Below are 14,210 nucleotides of genomic sequence, written 5' to 3'. Positions count from 1 at the left end.
ATTAAAGTTAGGGAGCTCACTATAGTCTGCCACCCCCAAGGCTTCAATTGCCAACGAAATATTTTTATCCGACCAGATAATTCTAGTACCGGATCTGTTGGTTTTGACCATACCTATATTATTGGGCAGGATCTGTTCACTAAAAATATTGATCTTACATTTTAGTGCAGCATGGTCGCTCCATTCATTGGCAATCACCGTCATGTATATCACCATTTGCTGAATCCCAGGACATACAAATATATAATCCAGAACACTACACGAGCTCCCGTTTGACCACGTGCAGTGTCCAGGACAGTCCCCGGTTGTTCTACCATTGAGCATTACCATGTCCCAGGAATCAAATAGATATTCCCACACTCCACCTTCATGGTTCCTCTTACTGTGGGGCATGGCTCCTCTTTTTTTTAGTCTAGGGTTCAGCGTATTACTCTCTTGCCCTAGCATATGGCAATTAAAGTCACCCACGACAATTACTCCTAAACTACAGGATCGAAATAGCCACTTGGCCAATAGATCCTGGAGGGAGTCCCGCAATTGCTCACTCAGCCTTTCCCCAGGTGGATTATATAGATTCACTAACAAAAAGGAGCCCCTGAGGTCCTTGGGGTTCGGAATTACTTCAACAGCTAACATGTTGCTCTCAAAATTACAAACAATCTTGATAGTTCAATGTTGCAAATTAAACAATTGGATAAAGAGTTAGCTAGCTGGCTGGCAGTCCATAAACTAAGATATATTAAATTAAATGTACGCTTGTCAGCAAGAAAATAATCTGTGCAGAAGGAGTTATAAAGTGCACAAGTAACACTGGCCTCCAAAACTAGATTGCTTCAGTCTAGCCAGGCTTGAATCTAGGCAACAACTCGTACCTGCAAACACATAACACAGAAATGGAAATGGATCATAATGCTAAATTAAGACAAGAAATTATAGACAATATGTTGGGTTCAGAATCAGTAGCCAAATTTCACAGACAATTAAGAAGAGGGGATACTCTCTCCTAAACAGAAGAGTACCTCTCTAATGCTCAGATATTCCCTGAGGAATACCAGTGGATATGGTACCAGGCTATAGCCAAGACATAGGGGGTGCAAGATCAACTATTTCTCCTTCCCAGACACACCCACGGAGAGACAAGAAGAGCTGAGTTCCTTATTGGATACAGGTGAAGGATCTAGCCCTGTTGGTGAGAGGAAGTGTGAGTAGCCCACTTAGCATGTCAGAAGTAGACAGAAGAAGATGGAAAAATCCCCTGTTCCCACTAGCCGGTTTAGCTAAAATCCCAACTGACAAACTGCCAGTGCTGGCCCTAAAGTGGAGTGTGTCCACATTCCGTTACTTGGGGGTCGACATTTTTCATGAACCAGTTACAGAACACGATAACAATACACAGAGGCCCCTGCTAGGGATTAAGAACGCCATGGCTTTCTGGAATAAACTACCTCTCTCAGTGATGGGCAAAGCAGCACTGCTAAAAATGATCGTCCTCCCTAGACTCTTGCATTACTTTGTAAACATCCCATAGAATATAACAAAGGCCTTCTTCAAAACTTTAGATTCCTTGTGTAGGGAATTCCTGTGGCACAACGGCAGGTGTCGGATTGCACTAGACTTACTGCAAAGACCGTATGTGGAGGGAGGCATTAAGGTCCCACACTTTCAATTGTACTATCTCGCAGGACAGCTACAATTTGTGGTGGGCTGGCTGGCTGATGAACCCACCCTGGACACCAAACTCCTACAACCGGAGATGCCACGCATCTTCTTGAAGGAATTGTTGTGGAATAAAAGAACACACGTAAACCACTACCCTTAACTGGTGACACTGGGCAAACAACTGTGGGATAGAGCTCTAGCATTAATAAAATTGAAGGATCCGTTCTCAGTGCTGATCCCATTGGCTTCTCTGGCCCCAAAAGAGTTGCAAGTACACCTGAATATCCACACACACTGGGAGCCCAAGGGAGTTGACATGATAGGGGACCTGCAAATGGACGCCTCCTTCACACCATTTTTAGAATTAGCCAACGCCACAGGGCTACACTCTGGCCAATTAATGTTATACGGCACTATCAAAAACCTGATTATGCACAGATGGCCGACGCAGGTAGAAACAGCAAACGCACCCCCATAATTGACACAATGTATGACTTGGCAGAAGGCCTGTACACAATTTCTAGATTGTACGGATTTCTTCTAGAGAGCAGACCCTCCTCTGATGAAAGCATTAGGTCCAGGTGGGAGGAGGACCTCGGGACCCCGTTCCTAGACATGCACTAGCACAGATATTGTGGTACCACAAAAAAGTGTCCCGGAATGCGCGTCTGCAGTTGATACAACTGTACATCATGCATAGGGTGTATTTGACCCCTCTCAGGATTTCCAAGTTCCCCGGGGTGGCTACACAAAACTGCCTAAATGCGATGCCAAAGAAGCGGGGATGTTGCACATGTTTTGGTCCTGTCCTAGGTTGTCACAATACTGGGGGGGGGGGGTAGCAGAAAGACTGTACAGCTGAGGCACTAGTGTTCACCCACTTATACCAGAAGCCTGCAGGCTGGGTCGATTTACTTGCCCCAAACACCTACGCTCTGCCTCTAAGTAGGGACGTTAAAGGTTATATGCGTGGTTCATCAAGTGAATTTGTGTATGACAAAAGACATGCCCATTGATGGGTGCATGTTCTGACTGCAGTTTGGTTGACTATTAAAATCAAAAAAACTTGTTAAAAAAAAAATTAGACAGAAGAAGAAATGAGAATATTCCTAAATAGAGAATCAGAGAAAGAAGTATCAAAATAAGTGAAGAGAGCATGAATGGCAATGCATGAACCAATAGAGACAATTTAGCCCATCTACCAAGTTTTGAGAAACATGTAATCCAACCCAGAAAGGGCATTTTAAAAACTCCTTTTTACACTAGGAATTTGGGAGAAATCTCAGAACCTTTAGATAAAGAATGATTCTGAACAACAACAGGAAGAAACATCATATCATCCAGCTTCTCAGAAAGGATGCGTGTTCTATAACCTTGAAGACAATGGAGAAAAGTCTAAAGGGAGACGCCCAATGCTGTACATGGAGGAAACCTTTCTATAGTAATTATGAGAGGGGGAGTAATTATATAAGCAGGAGTGGAGAGTTAAAGTAACAGCTCTGACTCTGATGAGGGAGGCTGGACCCAAGTAAGGAGAAAACTACTCCTTGAGCTTCAAAAATATGTAGGGACTCTGTGATCTTGATGACTCAGTGTCACTCAAATGAGTCATCACCCAAGCTACAAGGATTTATGAAGTACATAACCCAGCAACAAAGAAAAGAAACCTAAACAGTCACCTGAACTAAGCGTCATTAAGGTAGCTGAGGTGAAAAGTACTCCTTCTTAGACTGCAGATGGGGGTACAAAGACAGGCAGAGACAAACCTCTGTTCAAAGCCAGATGAGTAGCCCTCTTCCTGACATGCAAAATAGTGATCCAACTAAACTGGAGACTTACAGTAGTCTCCAGTACTTAGGTTCTAGGTCTAACCAGCACTTCACATATGTTCCTCCACCAGAGAGAAATAAGCAGAACTCAGAATCATGTTCCCAGAGAAGTCCAAATCAGAATTTCTCTCAGGAGAGAACACAATACCGCCTCTTAGACCAAATTCCGAAGACAACGTTCATCTGCCTGTTAGAGCTAAGTTCAAGAGTGAGTGGCGATCGAGCAATATTTACAACAACAGTTATCAAAACTACCAGGATTACGCCCCTAGAAGAGATTGCTACATTTTAAGGGAGGAATACAGATATGAAAAACCCATAATCAAGAGGGTGGGAAAAATATTTCTCAACTGGAGTGGCAGATAAAACAATTGAACTGAGAGCATTGATCAAATTAGATCCTAACGGGAAATCATGATTCTAATGGTCAAAGAAACATAGTCCTAACTGTATCAACAGGTCAGGGTGGCCAATGAAAAGAAAATGCCCTTCCTGCTACCTTGAACATTCCCAAAAGAGATCATATTTCCTCGGCAAGAAGAGAGGCACGCTGGCTTCACATTTGGGAGAGGATCAGGAGAGGATCATCTACAAAACCCTCTACGTTACACATAACTGCCTTTCTGACACTGTCCCCATCTACCTGCCCAAAGAATCACCAGAGCAAAAGCATCTGGACTGGTGAGGTCAGCCTATTCACACTGCCTGGCCAAACCAAACTACAACTTAATTAGAGGAGGAGGGTCAAGCTTCCCTACATCGGCTGCTAATCAATGGAACTCTCTCCCCCCACCTTAAGAGCAGAGAACTCCTACTGGGCTTTCTGCAAAGCTCTAAAAACCTGGATGTTCATCTAACTACGCTGAGATACTGCTTGTCCGCCTGATGACTTGAACAAGACTCAGACCTTTGAGTCCTTTGAATGTATATATGACATTGATGTCCAGTATGTACATAACCTTGTCTGCATAATGCAGTGTATGTGAGTTTACTTTCTCCCTTGCCCTATAATAAGTGTAACCGGTTGCAACAGCGCCTGGATGCCTATGGTTTGAGCACTTTACAAATGAAAAAATAAATACATTTAAAAAAGACGGAAATATAAAAAATAAAAATGTACTAAGAGAAGAGGAAAAGAGGGATGTGGTAGGAAAACTATAGCAAGCCTTGCAGAAAGCTTATTTTGCATCCTGTAAAAAAACTGAGTTTGATAAAAAAAAAAATTGGAAAGGCCAATAGTGGCCACTCCTAATTAGTTCAATTAAATCTGATAAAAGCAAGAGAGTGAAGGTTAGTGAAAAAAGATTTGACAATCACATTTTAGATAGAAGAGGACTCTATGGGTATAGAACCACGCATTTCCTCTTTCAAAGGGGATTTTTTCTGCAGTGTAGAGGAGCAGCTGTATGAGACTGTGCCGTGTTTAACACCTGCCATTGTGCCAATACCGGAGCGTGTGTTTGAAAGAAGATAGCTGTTGAGACAACCCAACTGAATGTACCCCCAAAGTGACGACAACCTAAGGGAGGAACTCCCTGAAGTAATATGAAAAAGGGCAAAGAAAGAAGCTAGTGACGTCACAAGAGGCATATACGACATCGAAAGATACTGGCTGAAGAGGATGTATGGATTCTACAGAAACTAATGATGAAGTGAAGAATCAAGTGAGCTTTTAAATACTTTTAGATACAAAAGAAATGCTGTTCAATGAATGTACAGACGCTGAAACACAAGGTAGATTAAGTCATCATAGTAGCTGGCTATACGCAGTGAATAGAATGCAGTTGAATTATATTGAGAAGTAATTTCCGTCAGCTCAGTTGCTACCTTATGCTGCTGAAGTAAAAATCAAAGAAGAAGTAATTATTCCTGGAAATGTTTGATACATTGGCAATAAAGATTGGAAAACAGCAAGCCTTCTTAAATGAAGAAGCTTGTATTAAGTTATATACCCTTCTTCAACAACAAGGACTTTCTATACATTCATCTACATTAATAGAACTTAAAGATTATACCATTCAAATATTGGTTGACAATAATGATCACAAAGTGTCATTTTGTCCAAAGACACCAATGTACTTCACAAATCCTTTTATTGGTCCAGTACCTGATGACTGTCATAACATTTCTGGTGGTAGTAGACCAGAGACTCTTTATACTCCACAAGGGGCAGAGGAGGTTTATGGTGTGCTACTTTTTTTCTTATGGGACGGAGGATGTTACCGGTAATATGTTGGAACATAAAATAGTGTTATAAATCACCAGTAATTACGTCAATGTTAAGGAATCATCCATCCACATAGATGCCATAGAGATCTCCCCACCCAACTTGAAGGTACTTCAGAAATTGCTACACCATAAATATTCTCAGTCTTCCATCAGATGGTTGGCAAACAGATAAGTATGGTTGATTCCTGTGAAAATGATGAACAAAGAGAACAATTGAGACAAGTGTTTCTGGATTTACTGAACATTTTCTCTGTCAATTCAGATGACTGTGGATATGCATTTCTTCATTACACAACAATGACGACGGACCCTAATATGGTGCCAACACTTGTAAAAAAGTACAGTTAGCCTCACTTGTCCATGCAACCACTCACAGAGATCATCAACATTTGGAATGGAGGGTGATCACTCATCTCATCCATAGTACCTTTAATAACCCAGACCTAGGAATATTAGTACCTAATGGACAGTAGAGACTATGTGCGGAGCTAAGGGAACTGAACAGGAGGGTGCAGATATGAAGGTTACCTCTCCCTTATATCAATTAGGGACGTGCACAGGTCAAAGGTTGTAAAATATACTCTGATCTCGATTTGACAAATGGGTACTGGACTGTCTCAGAACTGTGTGACACAAATATAAACATATTTATTCATTGGGGGCAGCAGTATGCATGGGACCATACACCATTTGAGTTCACTAAAAGTGCAAATGAATTCATTATATTTTTACATGAAGCCATATCTGTAGAAACAGGGATCATGCCTATGGAGGTAAACTATTAATAAAAAATAAAGCTAAGGGAGATCTGCCATGTGCTGAGTCAATTAGAGAACAAAGGTGCAAACCTATCAATTCAGAAGGCACACTGTTGCAGAACCAAAGTAAACTTTCTAGGCCATGCACTCACATTCAAGGACCCTCATCTTCAAAGAAAGAAAGTTGAGGCTTTACTGAAATTGAAGAAACCCACAAATCTAAGTGAGTTGCAAAGTCTCTTTGTATTGACCAACTGCCATCATAAATGAACACAGAATTACGCAAAGCTCCTCAGTCCTTGGACCATCTATTGGAGGCAGGGTGAATGGGAATGGGGGGAACCTCAAACATAGGCTGTGAATTAACTGAAAACAATGTTTCTCAAAGCTTCCTACTTGGCTTATCCTATTCAAAATAAAGAGTATTTCCCAACACCTGTTGAACAGAGATCATGTACCAAAAGCATGACCAGATAAGATAATTTCAGTTGCAAGTAAAACCTTGTAACCTATCAAAGTTAAGTTTACTGAATACAAGAAATCACGCTATGCAGTGGTTTAGGTGTTAAAAAAAATAAACACCCATTCATCTATCAGGAACATATTATAGTTCAGACCTCCCACCAGCCTCTGCACTGTTTGCACAGCGACCGAATACTGACTGGGAATGTGTTTAATTCAAGAGTACATCGTGTATTCATTCTATGCAGAACTGCATTGTAGAAATCAGTTGTGGCTAAAATAAAAAAGAGTGCAATGGCTCAAGGATTGGCAAATTTACGTGACTTTGTACAGCATACTTGTTTTGAAGATGAAGAATTAAAAACAATTGATGATATGGAGGCACATTTAGCATATCCTCACAGGGTGAATGACAAAAACATGTGTCAGAGTTTGCCCATTGTGTATGTCGATGGTTGTTGTACCATGTCACAGGAAATAACCAAAAGGAATAAGTAGCTGGCATTGGAAATGCTTGGGTGAATGACACCCCTACCCTTCAGCTAGTGATAAAAAGGTTCCATGTGATAATATCGCTGGAAAAAATGTCGCCATACAAGAATGGCACAGTTTTCTTTGTGGCAATATTACCACATGGAAGCTGCAGGGGACACCCCCGCAACCCCCACATGTTTTTAAATGGAGCGGGGGACACCCCTGCAACCCCCGCTCCCATTTACGCCAAATATTATCCCCCTAAATAATGTCGCCTATGCTATTTCCGGTGACTATATGTATGACAACATTATTTATGGGGTAATATTACCTGATACTGATCAATTTTTGGTCACTGGAGTAGTCAAGTGGCAGGAACGATGGCCATATATAAAGCTGTCCTTACTGCCAAATCATCAACTACAGGAATTAGTCATAATTACTGAGTCAGATAATGTCTACAATGGATTGATTAAACACTTCATCAATCAGAAAGCCAGGGGTTTCTGTGTACTATCAACAAACCATTAAAACCTGGAAAATTAATCTAAACAATACAGTATTTAGTGATGTTAAACGGTTTATAGTCATAATGTCGAAAAAAAAATGTCGACAGACAAAAATTTCGAAAAAAAATGTCGAAAATAATAATGTTGACATCCTATACTTATAATGTAAAAAGTCATTTTTTCGAAAAAAAAATGTCGACTTTTTTTTTTTTTACATTATGACTATAAACCCTTAAAACTATCAACACCTCACCCAACACCCCCCTGCCACCCCCCCCCACACCCCCAACCACCCTTTCACCCCTCATACTCAACACATACCAATTATTTATTTATTTATTTATTTATTCAATAAATAAATAACCTAAAAAAGGATCATTTACTATGGGGGGGGTCCCCCCCAACCCCCCCTCACCTAACACCCCCCTGCCACCCCCCCACACCCCCCAACCACCCTTTCACCCCTCATACTCAACACATAACAATTATATATTTATTTATTTAGTCAATAATTAAATAAATAAAAATAGTATTTACTATGGGGGGTCCCCCCCCAACCCCCCCTCACCCAACACCCCCCTGCCACCCCCCCCACAACCCCCCAACCACCCCTCATACTCAACACATCATATATATATATTTATTTATTTATTCGTACAATAAATTAAATTTCGAAAAAATATCGAAAAATGTCGACATTTTTGTTTGTCGACATTATTGTTTTTCGACATTAATTTGTCGACATTTTGACTGTCGACATTATTGATGTCGACATTATGACTGCACACCATGTTAAACAATGACAACATTTATTGGAAAAAAATAAAGGCACAGTCAAAGGTGGAGGGTCCTGACAAAATAGGAAATTATTTAGCAGGTCAATTAACCAAAACTGATGCTCTCCAAGTTGAATGCATTGATGTGGAACACCAGGTAAAAATGCAAATAACAGTAGTGACTTAGTCACAAACACATGCAGAACATGTGCCTTTCACTCTTCAGTGGAGTAGAGATGCTCCAGATCGCCATTTAATTACTGCACAAAAAGAAGATCCAGTCATTTAAAAATTGTATCTACCTCAAGATCCCGAAAACTTTGTATCTGAAGCAAGTTCACTAGAAAAAGAAATATCTTCAAGTCTTAATGAAGTGTCAGAAAATGTTTAAGATTCAAGATGGACTGTTAGTTAGGAAACCCCAATGTGGTTACAATCATTGGGACTTACGATTACCAGCAGTTCTGATAACTCTAAGATCTACCCCTACTTCAGACACCCAAATGTCCACTTTGAACTCATGATTAGTAGAAAAACTGTATTACCTAAGCATCTGTTATACTGAACACAGGATCGGATGTTGATTAATGGCTTTACTTAAGCAATATGCCCCGCTCCGAGCCTTCACACGGCTGGAGACTTCCATCGTCCCCCGCCGGGGACCAAGGCATAGAAGGTAAGTGGGGTGGAGAGGGCAGGGAGATGGGAGGAGGGAGAGAAGTAAAAAAAAAAGCCTTACCGCTGTCGCCGGTGGGGGGCGAAGGTTGCCTCTCAGCCTTGGGGAGGCTTGGAGTGGGGATGGCCCTGCTTCGAGCCTCCTCATTGGCTGAGGGCTGCCATGCCCCCCTGCCGGGGACAAAGGCCGTGGAATCCCGACAGAGGGATTCTCGGCCTGGTAACGACTCGGCGAGGGCCAATCAGTATGGCTCTTTCATTCTGATTGCGCCCTCGCCAGGTACTAATACTCGTTATTACGTAGAACATCTCTGAAAATGCCCTCTACACGCATTCACCTATGCCCAACAAAGCATGAGAAGTCTCCAGAAAGTACAGGATCTTAAGACTTCAAAACAGCAATATGAAAGAGGTGGCTGGTCAATCTTTATCACTTCTGAAGGAACCAATTTAAGGGGCAAAAGATTCTACCTCCTTGAAAAGGAGACTTTGAAATTATAGATGAGATATATATGGTTGCCTCAAGATAGAAATACAGAGAGAGTGTTACACAGAGGAACAGTGGGTTCACATTAACCAGTTGAATACCTGTCATTTCACATATTAGCTGACCTCCGAATAAAAATGAAATGTATGTTTGCGGACTAATTATTTATGCTTAAATGAATGGATGAATGCTTGCGTATTATTCTTAAATTTAGTAGATTATTCACAGAACAAATTTTAAGTAAACTATATATCCTCTGTATCCATGCTTTTTTATGCTAAACCATCCCTTTGCCCCTCTTTTTTAGTTAAAAAGCTAGACGTTATTTCCAGTCTGGTGGGAGGATACTAGTTATGAGGACTGAAGCAAAAATCACATTCCTCAAGGAGTTTGGCATGGGGCTTTAAAAAGCACCTAAAGGCAAGGAAAATTAATGGTATTTTTTTCTGCAATCATTGTTTAAATATAAATCACATTTTACATATTTCACTAAATAAAGTCATTGTGCATGGTTTTTCATCCTTATAATGTTAACTGTCTGGAGAGCAAAAGCATAGTCTTTATTTGTGCACGCATGTTAAACAAATTATCCATAAAGTGTATTGTAATATTCTGCACAAAGATGACCAAGTCAATGTGCAATATGTATTATGTAGATTGAGCTAAATATGTTGCTAAGGCATGCATTGTACAATTCTTACTAAGTGAAAATACAGCATTAGCTTTGGTTTTCTAATTGAATGTTACTTTAAAATGGTCAATGCAGCTAGAATCTCGTACATGTGGCCTCTGCTTATTCCGAGTCCAGTTCACAAGGAAGAAGATCCAGAGAGCAGGTTTTTGGAAAAACAGACCCACCATTAATCAGCATTTAATCCATTAGCTGAGCTGAACAGCTACACCTATGAATATTCAGAGCATTTGTTTACAAATGCAAGAAATAAAAGGCAGTACATTCCACATTGTATGAGGGATGCAGGAAGAAAATCCATGGGCATGTTCCTTCAGTAAGGCTGCTTCAAAAGACCAGATTGCTATATAAATATTAAACCTTTGACCTGAGACAAAGCAACGTGCAATTATCTATAATGTGCCTACTTCCTGGTCTGAGGTTGCAGGATATTTGTCCACAACATTTTTCTGTTAATTATGAGCGCCCATAAAAAAGCAATGCACAGCTTTTGAAAATGAAATAAATGGGCTAAATTTAAAAAGCACCAAATAATGAAATCAAATTATAGGCTGTAATTTTTTAGCTCTTTCCTGTATTTGAAAATGAAAATATATTCGAATTCAGAAAAAGGTTCCACATCCTCCGGCCTATCAGCAAGAAATATTAATATTTGTGCATTATTTATAAATGTGCATATTTCTATCATTTCCTAATATTACCAGCAACTGGATCATGAAAAATGTCAATGAATTCAGAATGTTCATGCACATTTTTAATATATAGGCATCAATAAAGATTCATGTCCATGCCAGAAAGTATATGGCAAAGGTATATTTCATTCAAATTTGATCATAATTCTTGAAGGGAGGAAATACCTCCCCTTGTCACATGGCAAAATACCTTGGACCAACCGAATAAAAGGGGAGGATAATTGTGAGATCCAGGATAGGAAGTAAACCTATCATAGGCTGTGTGCAATCAGAAATGGCTGCATCAAACAATACTTCATGGCTGGAGTTTGTCAAGCATGTAAGTCCAAACACACAGTAAATTAGGAGGTCTTGGGCTGATGGCCGATGAACGGAGCTTGTCCAACAGGAGTGCTGGCTGGGTTCCGTCTGGATGTAGGTGATGGAACCCCTCCCCTTAAGAAAGTCTTTTCAAGAGGGAACCCAATGCAGAAGTCTTTCCAAAGACAGAACCAGATTGCCTGAGAGGGATTTTGAAAACAGGAAACAGACTGGGAGCAGAGTTTACTTTTAGGAGATGCCTTGTGCTGTTGATGTTTGCTATTCAATGGGCTCCATACGGCTGTTGTTGTTTCATCTTACTTTATGCAGAACTACCATTGTTAATTCAATAATATTTACTTATGAACGCCTTGTTTGTCAGTACGGCTGTACCTGATTTTGTTTAGTGTGTTCGAAGAGCTATTACATTTGTTTTTGCATGGCACATAGGCACTTTACCTTTAAATAGTTCTATGATATTCCCTTGTGCGCCGCCACATGGAGAGGCATACTCATGATCTAATGGAGACACACGTTCAAGTAGTCCTCCTCTGCTGCCTGTTGCTGCATGTGTGCTGGCATGATGGGTTGGACAAAGCTGGTATTTATGTTTGTAAAAGGGTTCATCCTGTCTAAGCTTGAGCTTAGAGATTTTATTGATGTTGCTCTTGTGAAATCTTTTTGGCAAATATGTGAGCATCCAAATCAAAACCGGTTTACTAAAAAGGCAACATAGATGTTCCATATCTAAAAGTCTAAGATTCTCAGGGACAAGCCGTCTGGCTTCAGACCAAATAGGGGAACTGACACTGAACTCTATTTTGCAAGAGAATGAGGACGATGATTCAGGATTCTTTATGCTGCTCAACCAATAAGGTTCTTTCCACACAGTGGACCACTCACGTCTTAAGTGGAGACTACAACTGGTGGCAGGATTGGATCAGAAATCTAGAGACTGGATGACATTTTTTCTGCGGGATAGTGAATCAGTGGGTAGACCAGATGCATTTGAACCATTCTATTTTGTCACAGGATTGTGGCAAACCTCAGTGATCTTGTCATATTTATACAGTTATGATGGGTTTAAAAATGTTTGGGGAAAAAATAATTTCACTTGAAATGGGAAAGTATAACAATCCATTTGAGGCAAGCCACATATGCCTCAACTCCACCTTAGCAGCCATCACTGGTAATTTTCCTTCAGTTCAGATCCACAACAGCAGGGCATTGTGGGTATGCAAATTAGCCCATATGCAAGCTTTTTGCCCCAAAACTTGCCATGATCTCTGAGGGAAGTTCTACTTCATATATAGCTTAATCAGCCCAATACTGATATTTCTCAAGACTGCAGACAACTACACCCTTACTAGGGATTATCAGTGTAGTATATTATGACAGTCTTGTAGTTGAAACATCAGAACATGTTCAGCAAAGACCTGCAAAGTTAAGGTGGCTTTAAAAAGGCTTGAAAAAACCCTTTTACCTGAAATGTGAAAGTAGAATAATCCATTTGAGGCAAGTTACATGTGTCACAATGCCACCTAGTATCCATCGCTGGAAGTTCATCTACAGTTCAGAGCCAAATCAGCAAGGCATTGAGGGCATGCAAATTAGCCCAAAAGAAGCCATTTGCTCCAGAAAAACACCTTTAATGTTTAGGGTAGTGCTACTTTACACATAGCGCAATCAAACTTTAGACACATTTCTGAAGCATGAAAACAAATAAATACTTGGTTTCAGCTGTATTAGGGCTCGTCAGTGTGGAATAGTCTGTCAGTCTCATTGTTGGAGCATTCAGGCATTTTTAGCAAACACAAGCAAAGTTATAGTGGTTAAAAACTCTTTAAAAAATCTTTCTCCTGAAATGTGAAAGTAGAATAACCCATTTGAGCCAAATCATACCACAATGCCACCTACTAACCATCGCTGGAAGTTCACCCCCAGTTCAGATACACATCAGCATGATTTGATAGTATGCAAATTAGCCCAAATGCGATCCTTTTGGGCCAGACAATTGCCTTTGTAAGCAACCTAAGTCAAAAATCTCACAAGACTGCAGACAACTACATACATGTTTTCACCATTATTAGGACTGATTGGTGTTGTATATTCTGATAGTCTTGTGGTTGCGGTATTGAGGTATGATTAGCAAACACCAGCAAAGTTATGTTGGGTTTAGAAAGACTTGAAAAAAACCTTTCACCTGAAATATGAAAGCAGAATAATCCATTTGAACCAATTCACACATGCCACAACGCTCCATTGGGTATTCAAATGAGCCAAAATGCAAGCCTTTTACTGCAGAAAATTGCCATTGTCTTTCAGGGCAGCGCTACTTCATGCATAGCTGAATAAACCGAAGACAGGCATTTCTCAAGACTGCAAGCAATGTTTAACAAACACCAACATAAGTATTCTGGCCTTCGGCTGTGGCCACTGTACATGTTGCACCAATAGGTTCATTTGGAGCCCACTAGCCATATCCTTTGGTGGTGGTCACTGTATATGATGCACCAATAGGTTTCTTTGGGGCCCACTAGCATAGCCTTTAACTGTGGCCATTGTACAAGTTGCACCAAAAAGTTCCTTTGGGGCCCACTAGCTATGGCCTTGAGCTGTGGCCACTGTACATGTTGCACCAATAGGTTCATTTGGGCCCACTAGCCACA

This window comes from Ambystoma mexicanum, chromosome 8 (genome assembly GCF_040938575.1).
Source record: "Ambystoma mexicanum isolate Mex_15411 chromosome 8, UKY_AmexF1_1, whole genome shotgun sequence".
In the NCBI taxonomy this organism is placed as follows: domain Eukaryota; kingdom Metazoa; phylum Chordata; class Amphibia; order Caudata; family Ambystomatidae; genus Ambystoma; species Ambystoma mexicanum.
The sequence above is the reverse complement of the archived record's forward strand: the minus strand, read 5'-3'. Positions refer to the sequence as shown.